The sequence below is a fragment of the Canis aureus genome, chromosome 13, assembly GCF_053574225.1.
Source record: "Canis aureus isolate CA01 chromosome 13, VMU_Caureus_v.1.0, whole genome shotgun sequence".
Taxonomy (NCBI): Eukaryota; Metazoa; Chordata; class Mammalia; order Carnivora; family Canidae; genus Canis; species Canis aureus.
The window spans coordinates 59395264-59407143 of record NC_135623.1 but is presented as its reverse complement, the minus strand read 5'-3'; the positions used below and the strand labels follow the sequence as shown (position 1 = coordinate 59407143).

Here is an 11880-nt window from a genome sequence, read left to right as displayed (position 1 = left end):
AAACTAGACCACTCTCTTTCACCATACACAAAGATAAACTCAAAATGGATGAAAGATCTAAATGTGAGACAAGATTCCATCAAAATCCTAGAGAAGAACACAGGCAACACCCTTTTTGAACTCGGCCATAGTAACTTCTTGCAAGATACATCCACGAAGGCAAGAGCCAATTGCTTCTGCAACTTGTAGATTCATTATTTGTTCAGGACACAGAATTGCTTTTAACACATTTATTTGATGATGAGGTACCACTAGGAACTAGATGAGTTACCCCTAGGTTTTTTTTGTTTTGTTTTGTTTTGTTTTGAGAACCTTTGCCCTTTAATTTACATTTAAAATCAGTTTCTTTAAATATTTTAGTTACAAGTTCTGAATAGTGAAGACCGAGTAGATGGTGCAGGCACTCAGTATCAGCTTCCACCCCCCCCCCCCCCCCCCCGCCCCTCACCCCCAGGCCTTGCTTCTCTGCTCCAGATCCAAAGGGGCATTAAGTGGCTCCTGGTGTCAAGTGGCCACCGCCTCAGGCTTGGATGCAGCTAGGATACAAAGTGATGAAGCCCAGCAGCTTTCGTGACAAGTATTTAAACTTGCTCCAGGCAATTCCAATGATTGTATCCAGACCAAACCCAGGTTTAGGGTTTAGTGGATTAATAAAAACCAAACAGTGCATGATGGGAAGCTCAGTTGGCATGTTCTCATGGTGTCCTGTGGTCACGTGGTCCCTCTCTTCATAGTTCCTATTAAAAACCAAAAGCAGTTTCTCAAAATAATACTTTTGACCAAGACGACTTTGCTTTAAAGCCTAAGAGGCTGTCATTGTGATTCTCCTGTTGGGGCCTGGGGGAGGCTTTACAGAACATCGACATATAAAGGCATCATTAGATCAGTTGGATCAAAAGAGCCAAGTGATATCAGCTTCCACATCTGTCATCTAGTCACAAATGCTTCTCTTTTTCTGGGCTCTATTCAAATTTAACAGTTTCTAGATTGTTGGTAAATTGTTTGGGGAAATATGACCAAATGTAGTTTTCTGTTACCCCTAAAATCTGAAAACATCCACCAAGTGACTGATGTATATCACTTTTAGGAGCAGTTAATGCAACTAATCTTACATGATAAAGAGGTAGTAATTCTGCATAACTAAGACCACTGGACCCCAAAACATAACTAAAGTAACAGACCCTGAATTTTCATGAGATTTATTTCTCATTCTTAGTAGAGCATTTAGAGTACTGGACATTTCTTCTCAGCAGGTCCTATCAGTGTGACGTGAGCACATGCATAATCCTGTGGTATGCTGAAATAATCAGTTTCCATTGATTTACAGTGGTGCAGAGTCAGGGACCTGACACAGTTCTGAGGGGCAGGAGACTGATGGGGTATGGCTATAGCTGCCAGGCAAAAGCAAACTTCTTCTGATGTTCTCTACTTGCTGCAATTAAATTATAAAATATGTGATATCCAAAGCTGAATTCCAGGTGCCGGAAGCTGTTCTGGTTTACTCTAGAAAACCAAATAATAAATGGAATATGCCGTGATCACCTGTAATGGGAGTTATTGCCTTATTCAATTTCTGAACAGACTAAATAGGGGACTAAGTGGGGAAATAGAAGAATCCCTGCTTCTGAATTTTTCTGTGTTTGATGGTGGCACTAATATCTGTGATATCCTAAGACTTCCTTGTCTTCGTTTTTGGCAAGGAAGGAGGGCCCCACAAACTGCTACTTGGCACTTCACAGTATCTCTCATTTCACAGAAGGGACAAGCAATGTGGCGGCCATGAGAGTTGCCAAGTAGATCAACACCAACCATACCTTCAGAAATTGGGATGATTAGTACACTCTGGAGTCAGAGGCTGTGACCCAACCTCCTTAAACCAAATCACTCTAATTAACCTTGACTGTGATTAATGGAGCACAATGGCTTCTGGCTGCTGAGCCCCATGGATTACAAACTTTCTTCTCACTGAAGAGTTAGGAACTGACTCAGGCCCAAGAGTTGAGTTAGAGTCCATGGCTTCCCCTCATGGGAACTCAAATAAGTTCCAGTTTTATTTTTCTGTTTCTTTTCTTTTTATGGTGGAGGGTAGGGAGCAGAGCAATGTGGCAGAGATTAAGAAGTTATATAATTTAACTTAGGTAATAAATTAGAGGAATGACACTTCTTTTGGTCTCAGGAATCCCACGGCTGATTAGCCACTAGTTATAGTAAGGTTGAAATGTTCAGCTTACTCTTCTAGGACAAATGCCTGTTACGGAAAGGACACTCACCTTTCCTCTAACAGTTAAGTTCTATTGCTTGGCTTCTTACATTGAGGATCCCATCATCTCCTACTGGAATCAGGAAGCCTATTTGATGGCAGCCTCTCCGTATTGATCCCTGCTCTACAAAGAATAGTCCCCACCACGTTTCTCAAGGAATTTTGTGCTGTTCTCACCAATGTCTTTCTCAATATCCTGGTGAAAAGAATGTTCTCTATTCTCTTTTAGGAAAGATACTTAAAGGGACGAATGAATGGTTTGATGCATTATAAATACATGCCAACATTTATTTCTCCCTAACTCTTGAATAATATTTCACACTGCTGGTGATACCATCCTAAAGGACACTTCTAAAAAAAAAAATTGTGATGATTTTTTGAAGGACACAAGAATGGGGATTGGGAGGGCACTATTTCCATTTAGTAGGCAAGATTAAGGGATTCTAGGCATCCTGAACTATCACAACAAATCCTTACTATAAATATCCTGTGTACCAATAATTTTGTACTACAGTGTACCACAGATAATTGTGCATGGGAAAACTTAGTTGAGCCTGGGAATTACTTCTTTATCATATAAAAAGTACAAAGTATTTTTTGCACAGTTTTAAAACATTCTGACTTTTCTAAGGAATACAGAAACATATAAATTGAGGAGATACTATAATTTGTTTATGTCCTTAACTTTACTAAGAGTCTTTCACCATTTTGGTAAATCTCATCACTATTAGGCTACTTATTTTATTTAAATTATCATAAAATAATTTCATTAGTTCAAATTTATAGGTGTTATGTCATAAGAATCTATTCATCTATGCATGCTTCTATCTATATCACATAATTTAAATATTCAATGTGCCAATATTCAAGTCAATACTTAATATTGGGTTTTCTAATTTTTTTTTAAAGATTTTATTTCTTTATTCATGAGAGACACAGAGAGAGAGAGAGAGAGAGAGAGAATGAGGCAGAGACACAGGCAGAGGGAGAAGCAGGCTCCATGCAGGAAGCCCGAGGTGGGACTCGATCCGGGACTCCAGGATCACGCCCTGGGCTGAAGGCATCGCTAAACCACTGAGCCACCTGGGCTGCCCTGTTTTCTAATTTTGAATAAAAATGGATAGTTACTAACATTCCTACTCTAATACAGGAACTCTGAAAACAAAAAAAGCTTAACTTAGCATTTTGCAAAAAGAAAATACAAAAGATCAAATATATGTATTCAGGTTCCCAGATTTATTTATTTTTTTTTTATTTTTTTTTTTTTAGGTTCCCAGATTTAAAGGAGACTGTTTCCCTAGAATATTAAAAATAATCTAGGCATAAGAACAAAGATTTCATTGATTCAAAATAAAAGAATCACAAACATTATAAGACACACAAATTGCTGAAAAATTAATCTTGCCAGCTGTATAAGAAATACAACAATGAAAAAAATCCAAATAAAATCATTCTGTCTATTCCACTGAGGAATTATATTGTTTCAAGATGAAGAAAAATTTAGAAAATCATCTGTGTAATGAACTGCATTCAAGCAAATTTTTATGACAAGTGGATGTGAGCACCTTTTGTGTTAAAAGAAAAGACACTTCCTTAATTGCATATGCGAGGCTTATAAAGAATAAAAGAAAAATCATAGAGGACATGTTATTTTTAAGATTACTGATAGCAGCATTTCCACTTCTGTGCGGAAGTAAAATTTGGAAGTACCCTCCTGCTGTAAACAACTAGAAAATTGAACAAAACATAGAAAACAACTGTACTTACAGATTAGAAAGTAGTGCAGTACAGTTGTCCCTGGTAGAAAATAAGTAAATGAGATGAGCTTTATAGTTCTACCAGCTTTTTTCCTAGACAAAACTTCAAGACTATAGGAGAAGAGTGTAAAATTCTAAACATGGTCCATTAGTCTCACTGAGCTGAGAAGACAATGCTCAGATTTTGGGGAGGTGATGGGATCAAGAATTTATAGGATAGGGGGATCCCTGGGTCACTCAGTGGTTTAGCGCCTGCCTTTGGCCCAGGGCGTGATCCTGGAGTCCCAGGATGGAGTCCCACGTCGGGCTCCCTGCATGGAGCCTGCTTCTCCCTCTGCCTGTGGCTCTGCTGCTCTTTCCCTCTGTGTCTCTCATGAATGAATAAGTAAAAATCTATAAAAAAAAAAGAATCTATAGGATAGAATGTCAAAAAAGAGGGAATTTTTTAAGTGAAAGAGTTACAAAATCTGTCTTTTGAGGCTTTGAACAGTAACCTGTACATACATAGGATGAGACTTCATGAGACTAGAAAAGGAAAAGCATTGGAAAGAAGAATTACTAGAAAAACGTAAGACAAAAACTCTTCAGAGCTCATACAGGGGCTGAGAATCATTTGTGTTCTCGCTATCTAGAGTTTAGAGGACTCACTTGATATACAGGGCAGTCAATTGAGATTCAAAAAATGGTCATGACTAAGAAGTGGGGCTAAATAAACAAAGGACACAGGATACTAGAAAAGCTAGAAAAGCCACCCTGGAAAAAGCTAAAAAACAAGCCTCGAATGTATCAAACTGTCTCACAAGTTACTCATCTACCTACGAAAACAAATTCCAACACTAATCAAAGGAATACAATAAAATTAGGCACTCAATAATGTAAAAATTGTAATATCTGGCATCCAGTCAAAAATAGGTAAACAAAGAGGTAGGAAAATGTGGCTCATAATAGCAGAAAGTTCATATAATAGAAACAGATACAGAAATGGCAAATATGATAGAATTAGCAGGCAAAAACCTTAATACAGTTATCTTAAGTGTTCTGAATATTCCCAGGGATGTAAATGGACACTTTCACATTCATAATTAAGAGGGAAATGGAATATATGAGAAAGGAAGCTTCTAGATATGAAAAATATAGTATTTGAAAAAAATTTTGCAAGATGAAATTACCAGGAAATTAGACCCTGCAAAGGTAGGCAGGAGGAACAGTGAATCTGAAGTTAAAGCAAGCAAAACTAATCAAAAGGAAGAAAAATGTGTATGTATACACACACACACACACACACACACACATTTGAAAAAATGATGTCTGAAAGTTTCCAAAGCTAATGAAAACTAAGAACAAGGGCAGCCCGGGTGGCTCAGCAGTTTAGCGCCGCCTTCAGCCCAGGGCCTGATCCTCAAGACCTGGGATCTAGTCCCATGTCAGGCTCCCTGCATGGAGCCTGTTTCTCCCTCTGCCTGTGTCTCTGCCTCTCTCTGTCTCTAATAAATAAATAAAATCTTTAAAAAAAAAAAGAAAGAAAGAAAAATAAGAACAAGCATAATTAAGAACACAGAATACTAGCATAGACAAAGAGGGACTTCTAAAATAAAGATGAAGTGTTTTGTTTATCAAAAGTTATAATAATCCTAAATGCATAATATGCTAATATGCTTCTATAGGCTTCAAAAGATGTGAAGCAAAAACTGAATGGACTAAAGTGAAAAGGAAAAATCCACAAGTATAGTTGTCTATTTCAACCTCGTTCTCAGTACTTAAGAGACCAAGTAGAGAGAGAATCAATAAGTTCATCGAAGATTCAAACAACAATATCAATCAACTTGTCTTTATTGACATTTATAGAACAATTTATCCTAAACATCAAATATATATTTGTTTAAAGTTTACATGTAACATACATCAAGATAGCCCATATGCTGGTCAATAAAGTCTCAATTAGTTTAAAAGAATCTCTGAAAATATAGAATTATATTTGAAAACAATTAAGAGAAACAAATAGCTACTGCCATTTTTTTGCTTCCTCAAAGTCCATGCTTCCGCACACTGCCTCGTCTAGTAGAGCTGTTACACATACAGATCCATCTCCTCCATCAGAGAAGTGGGATTATGACCAAGACTGAACCATTAAACTACCCTCTCTCTATGGGGACGTGTCCCAAACAAGATCAAAGAAAATTATTATTTGCACATTAGAGGAAAGAGAATTGTGTTTTTTCTAGGATCATTAAAGTAATAAAATGTTTAACTGGAATTTCCAGAGATAATAAGACACAAGAAATGTGAAAATCCCAAGCCAGCTTATTATATAAAGGAAATGGTCAAGGAAAACTTCAACAACACTTTGACCCCTTCACCAGACAAATTCTGTAAAAGTTTTCAAAGTTTTAAAAAAAAAAAAGGTAGGATGTTGTAATTTCCTCGGAGATCTTTGTTGCCATCCTGTGAGTCCTTAACTCTACCCAAAAGGGAGAAGTCCTTAACTCTACCTAACTCCTTCACTTAGGCCTATGGAGGAGGCTTCCATGGGACCTCTCAAAGAGTTGCCCCAATTGGGAGGCACAGGACTAGTGCTAGATTCACATCTAAGAGCTACATTAGCCTGTGCTAAAAGATAGAGGGAGTTACATTGGGACCACCTGGAACTCTAAGGGTGTAACAAGGTATAAGACACATTGAGTGTCTCTTGTGAACCAAAATGGATCACAGAGAAGAGAGTGGAGGTAGTTCAGAGTTATTCAGGGTCCAGCTCAACATGGTTGCCTGAAAAGGTGAAGAGAGCATAGCAGCAAGAAGTGGGATATGAATACTGGACCTCTAAGGACAGTCAAAGAATTTACTAGCAATGAGCTAAAATCTAGACACATCAACCAGGTTAAAAGAAATTTCAGTGAGCCCCAGTCAAATAAATTAGAAGCACGTGAAGGACAAAAGATTCGGTTTAACCAGCTGCCATATGTGAAGCATGTGAAGACACCCAGCCTTCTAAGAGCTACCCTCACCCCGCTCATCTCTTCTATTCCCTTATATTCATCTTGGAGTGTTTGAAAAAGTAGTTAACCCATGAGGAAAGATGTGAATGAGGAGAAAAGCAGATGACCGCACTTTTTTTCCAAGGTGGGCAGTTGCCAACCTCTTGGTAGAAGGGGAAGAGAGGTGGAACGTTTGCAGAAAGATTAAAGAGAGAAACTAAACTCTTGAATAGACACATTCTTATAACCAAATTGAGGCTCTCATGTCACCACACATGACCACAGAACTGCCTATCACTCAGAGTGAGCAGGAAAGTCATCATAGGAGCTAAGTATCCAACCAGAGTAGGAGAAAGTACTGTCACTGAGTAAATTTTAAAGGGAGTCTGCATGACAAAACTGACGTTGTGCTGCACTTAGGTCACAAGCCTTGGGGTTACACTGGCTATAAGGTGGGGTGGCCAAATTCTCTATTACCCAAGCAGGACACTTCTGCGAGTGAAAGGGGAGACCATTCATAGTGCAAGACAATAGTTACAACCTCAGACTGTCCTAAGTGAACCGGGATATGTGATCACTATGGGAACCCTGGACTCCTTGAACTCCCAGCAGACATTCATGGTGTAGAGTCTCCCTGAGAATGAAGCCACCCAGCTGGAGGCAGCACTGGGAAATGGAGGGGCAGAGGTACCACCCTCTGTCCTTCTCATGTGACCAGTTAAATGCTCTTCTGGGCCTTAAACTGGTTTGAGTTCAATGCATATCTCTTTCAACAAATAGAAAACTAATATGTATCACGCTTAGAAACGTTACCCAGAAGTAACTGGTAGTTTACTGTCTTGTTGCTTTCAGTAGCAACTACACTTTAGACCAGGCCTTTAACAAAAATTATGTGTAAACACTGACAAGTCACTAGCATCTAGATAGTGCAATTAACTGTCTTAACCAACGTTAAAACCCCTTATAATATGAAGCAAAATGATCGCTCCACTTTCTCAGCAATACTGAGAAAAACAGACTGAAGACAAGGTTTTTAAGATTTGGATATTAAAAGGCATGATTAGATGGTAGAGCTGAGGTTGGTTTTAATACAGATAGAATTATTTTCTTTATTGAGGTTTAATTCATGTTCATCTAGAGTAATCTTATTTTCTTTCAGCTCTTAAAAACTCTAATTCTTTATGTAAATTCAATTTAGTTAACATATACTGTATTATTAGTTTCAGGGATAGAATTTAGTGATTTATCGGTTGTGTATAACACTCAGTGCTCATCACATCAAGTGCCCTCCTTAATGCCCATCCCCCATTTAGCCCACTCCCCCATCCACCTACCCTCCAGCAACCCTCAGTGTGTTTCCTAGGGCTCAGCATCTCGTATGGTTTGCTTTCCTCTCTACGTAATGCAGTTTGCACTGATTGCATTTCCCTTGTATATTAACAAATACTTGGGCAGATTTTACCAAACTTTGCATCATTTCTTTTTTTTTCTTCATCTCTCTTTAATCTGTAATGTGGAAACCACAATTTGCTTATCTGCAAATGGTACTTGGTCCTGGGATGGGGTCCTGCATCAGGCTCCCTGCAGGAAGTCTGCTTCTCCCTCTGCCTATATCTCTGTCTCTGTGTGTGTGTGTGTCTCATGAATAAATAAGTAAAATCTTTTCAAAAAAATAAATATTTTAAAATTTTCTGCCTACTAGAGAACAGTTTCAGAATAATTCAGTTCTATTCTGTGCAATTTCATATTTTTGAAATTAATTAGTCATAATGAACAAAAATCAGTCATGGCTAGATTTAGTATTGTGGGATGATTTTTATGTTATTCTAAGTAATTATTTAAAATTGGCAATGACTGAATATCAGAAAGTTCTCATTGTATCCTCACATCTCTTGAACTTCTCAAATTGTACACCCTCAAACAGACTCTTCCAGACTCTTGCTGTTGTTCTTAAAATCCTTTTCTATATGACTATGTCTCAGAGTTTTTAAGGCTGAAGGAGAACTTTTTTTAGAATGGGTTAATATAGTTTCAATTTCCAAATTGAAATTTCCTTAATCCACAGTCTTTTGTTGCTTTACATGATAAAAATATTCTTCTTAGACTGTGTACTTAATGAAACATACCTTGATTCAAAGATTTAAAACAAATGTATTTATTTTTTAAGATTTACTTACTTTTGAGAGAGAAAAAGAGAGAGAGCACGAGTGGAGGAAGGGACAGAGGGAGAGGGAGAGACAGAAACCCAAGCCAACTCCCTGCTGAGCACAGAGCCCAGTGCAGGCTCCATCTCAGGACCCTGAGATCATGACCTGAGCCAAAATCAAGAGTCAGCCTTTTAATCGACTGAGCCACCCAGGTTCCCCAAGACAAATTTAAATGTAGGGATTTGAAAAAATATACATATTTTAAGTGTTATGTATGATATCCCAAATATCCCTGTCCATATAGATCTGAGCTCTGTTACTCACCGGCTTGGGGACCTAGGTTTTCTCACCCATAAAGAGGAAACAATAGCCTTTGAAAAATAAGAATAAGATATTTGTGAGGAATAAAAGAGACAATAAGTTAAAAGTATTCAGCAGAGTGCCTAGTAATATATCTTAGTTAATTTGTATCTAGAGTTAATTAAGGCAAACTTTGGTTCTTGGTTTCTTCAACACCACTGACAGTTAGAAATTCACTGTTTCCATGTTCTAAGCCTTATTTTTTTTTAATAAGTTCAATGTGAAACTCTTATCAAAAGACCAGGAAAACTCTTTTATCTAATGCTCAGAAAGGAGGTAAATGAACCACCTAAAGTTGCCCTAAAATTGCAGTTTGTGCTGACATTTGAACAAATGATTAACTTGGACTTAATCCCAAAATGATTTGGGCAGTTTAAATCCCTGTTTTGTGAAGCTTTAAAACATTTATTAAAGGACATGAGCACTGGGGTTAGAAAAATATCCACTTACTGGCATGAATTCAGAACCCAGGAGAAATGAAATCTTTCCCTTAAGTAACGCAAAGGAGGTAAAACCAAATAAGTAGAAACTAAGATGACATTGCTATTTAAAAAAAAAAAAAAGCACATTTTGTTACCCCTTTTATGGTTGATAGGTTTCCATGAGAATTTGCATCTGTGGCTTAATCTGAATGAATATGGTTCCCAAAATACATAATGTGTATGTCCTCTTAACTATGAAATTCACTTTTTATTTTTTTAACTATGAAATTTAAAAAGCAAACAATAAAAACAAGAGCATAAAACATAAAAATAAGAGCAAAGGAGCCGTAGTCGAGGAACTTGACGCGGTGCTAAAATTTAGTGATATGGGCAAGACAGTAATATAGGATAAAACCATGCTTTTCAACCCTTGTTACTCATTAGAAATTCCCAGAAGTACTTTTTAAAACTATTTAAGTGCTTTAATCCCTAGCCTATGGTTTATCCATAGACTATGATTTAATTAGTCTCCTTTGTGGCCAAAATATTTATAATTTTTGAAAGCTGTGCAGGTGATTCTTATGAGCACCAGATTGAGAAGCACTGGATAAAGGTTTTTCGGGTCTAATTGCCCAGCTGTCGAGATCCTGGCTCTGTTTTGTACCTGCTGCCATACACCTGAGCAAATCGCTTCACCAATCCCAGATTTACTTTCAATGATACCTAAGTTATTGCTCACTGTTGGGCATGATGCTGATTTTTTCCAATGCTATTTATTTATGAAATATTTCCCTGAAGATATTTAAATAGACAATCCTTCACTGTGACCTGTCAATATCTACGTTCCCCAGGCTCCGAGTGCGGGTGGACACTCTCCATCTGTGAAAGCTAGTATTAGAGGTAGTGGTTACCGCTATCTGCTTTGAGCTTTTGGGCAAAATACTACCAACTGTCCACTAATGAACGTGGTACTTTGGTAAGTCGAGTGTTTTGCAACACATGTTATTTACTGTACAAAGGCCTCACTTTCAGCCATTTATTTTATATTTCATAGAACTCAAATGATGACATAAAAATTCACTCCTCATGATTGCAATGACCTATATGTGCCATGGCATCACTTTAGAGTAACCTATAGCTAATTACAAACTAAATGCTAAGGATCAGGTCATTTCTGTCTTTCCCTGCCTCATTTTCCTTTTAGAGATGTGGTAAAAATTATTCGAAGTCTGCTGAAACAAGGTTAATGAAAATTTTAATTAAGTTTAATCTCTGGGTTTAAATATATCTTTTATGTGTAAAACTGTATCAGTAACATACACCGTCTTGTAGACAATATGAATATGTGAATAAAATACTAGAAATCTGTATTTTTCACTAAAATAGAACAAATACTCCAACAAAAGATCATTTCAGTCTCAAACTTGCTTTAACCTTGAGAGATTTGCTACTTGTGTGAATAGATAATAATAATATGTAGTAAATAAATTAATAATCTATTAAAACATTATTTCTAGCATAGGTGAAAAGATGTTTTGCAATATATTTTATTATGATTTTTACTAATTATTAAGTAATAAGCTAACCCAATAAAGGCCTCAATTTCTATATAAATAAACCTTAATTTCTAAATGCCTCAAGTTGAATCAAAACTCCAGTGCATATACATGGACAAATTGTTTTATCTTCCTAGGACCAGAATTTCCTTATCTGTAAAATAGAGGCACTTATGGTGCTTCCATCATAGAGCTATTGTGATGAATAAATGAGACACCCCATGGAAATATGTATGTACGTGTGGAGGAAAGACTCTAAGGTAGCCCCAGCTTCATGATCCCCACCAAGGCATTCATGGCCTCCAATGGCACCCTCCCCTCTACTGTGGGTGGGAATTGTGACTTGTTTCTGGCTCATTGAGTATAGCAAGGGTAATGAGAATATGTGATTACATGTGTATGATTA

General features: G+C 37.3%; 1 long non-coding RNA gene across 2 annotated transcripts in view; it reads right to left on the bottom strand.

The window, feature by feature from the left end:
• Positions 1-408: 408 nt before the first annotated feature.
• LOC144281678 (uncharacterized) overlaps positions 409-11880 on the bottom strand; it is a 74770-nt gene continuing 63298 nt past the window's right edge. Inside the window, exons 7-8 of one of the 2 annotated variants that reach the window (XR_013350106.1) lie at positions 9461-9507; positions 409-737 (exon numbers count right to left, since the gene is read on the bottom strand). This is a non-coding gene — a long non-coding RNA (uncharacterized LOC144281678). The remainder of the gene's footprint in view (positions 738-9460; positions 9508-11880) is intronic. The other variant, XR_013350107.1, reaches the window with a different exon arrangement.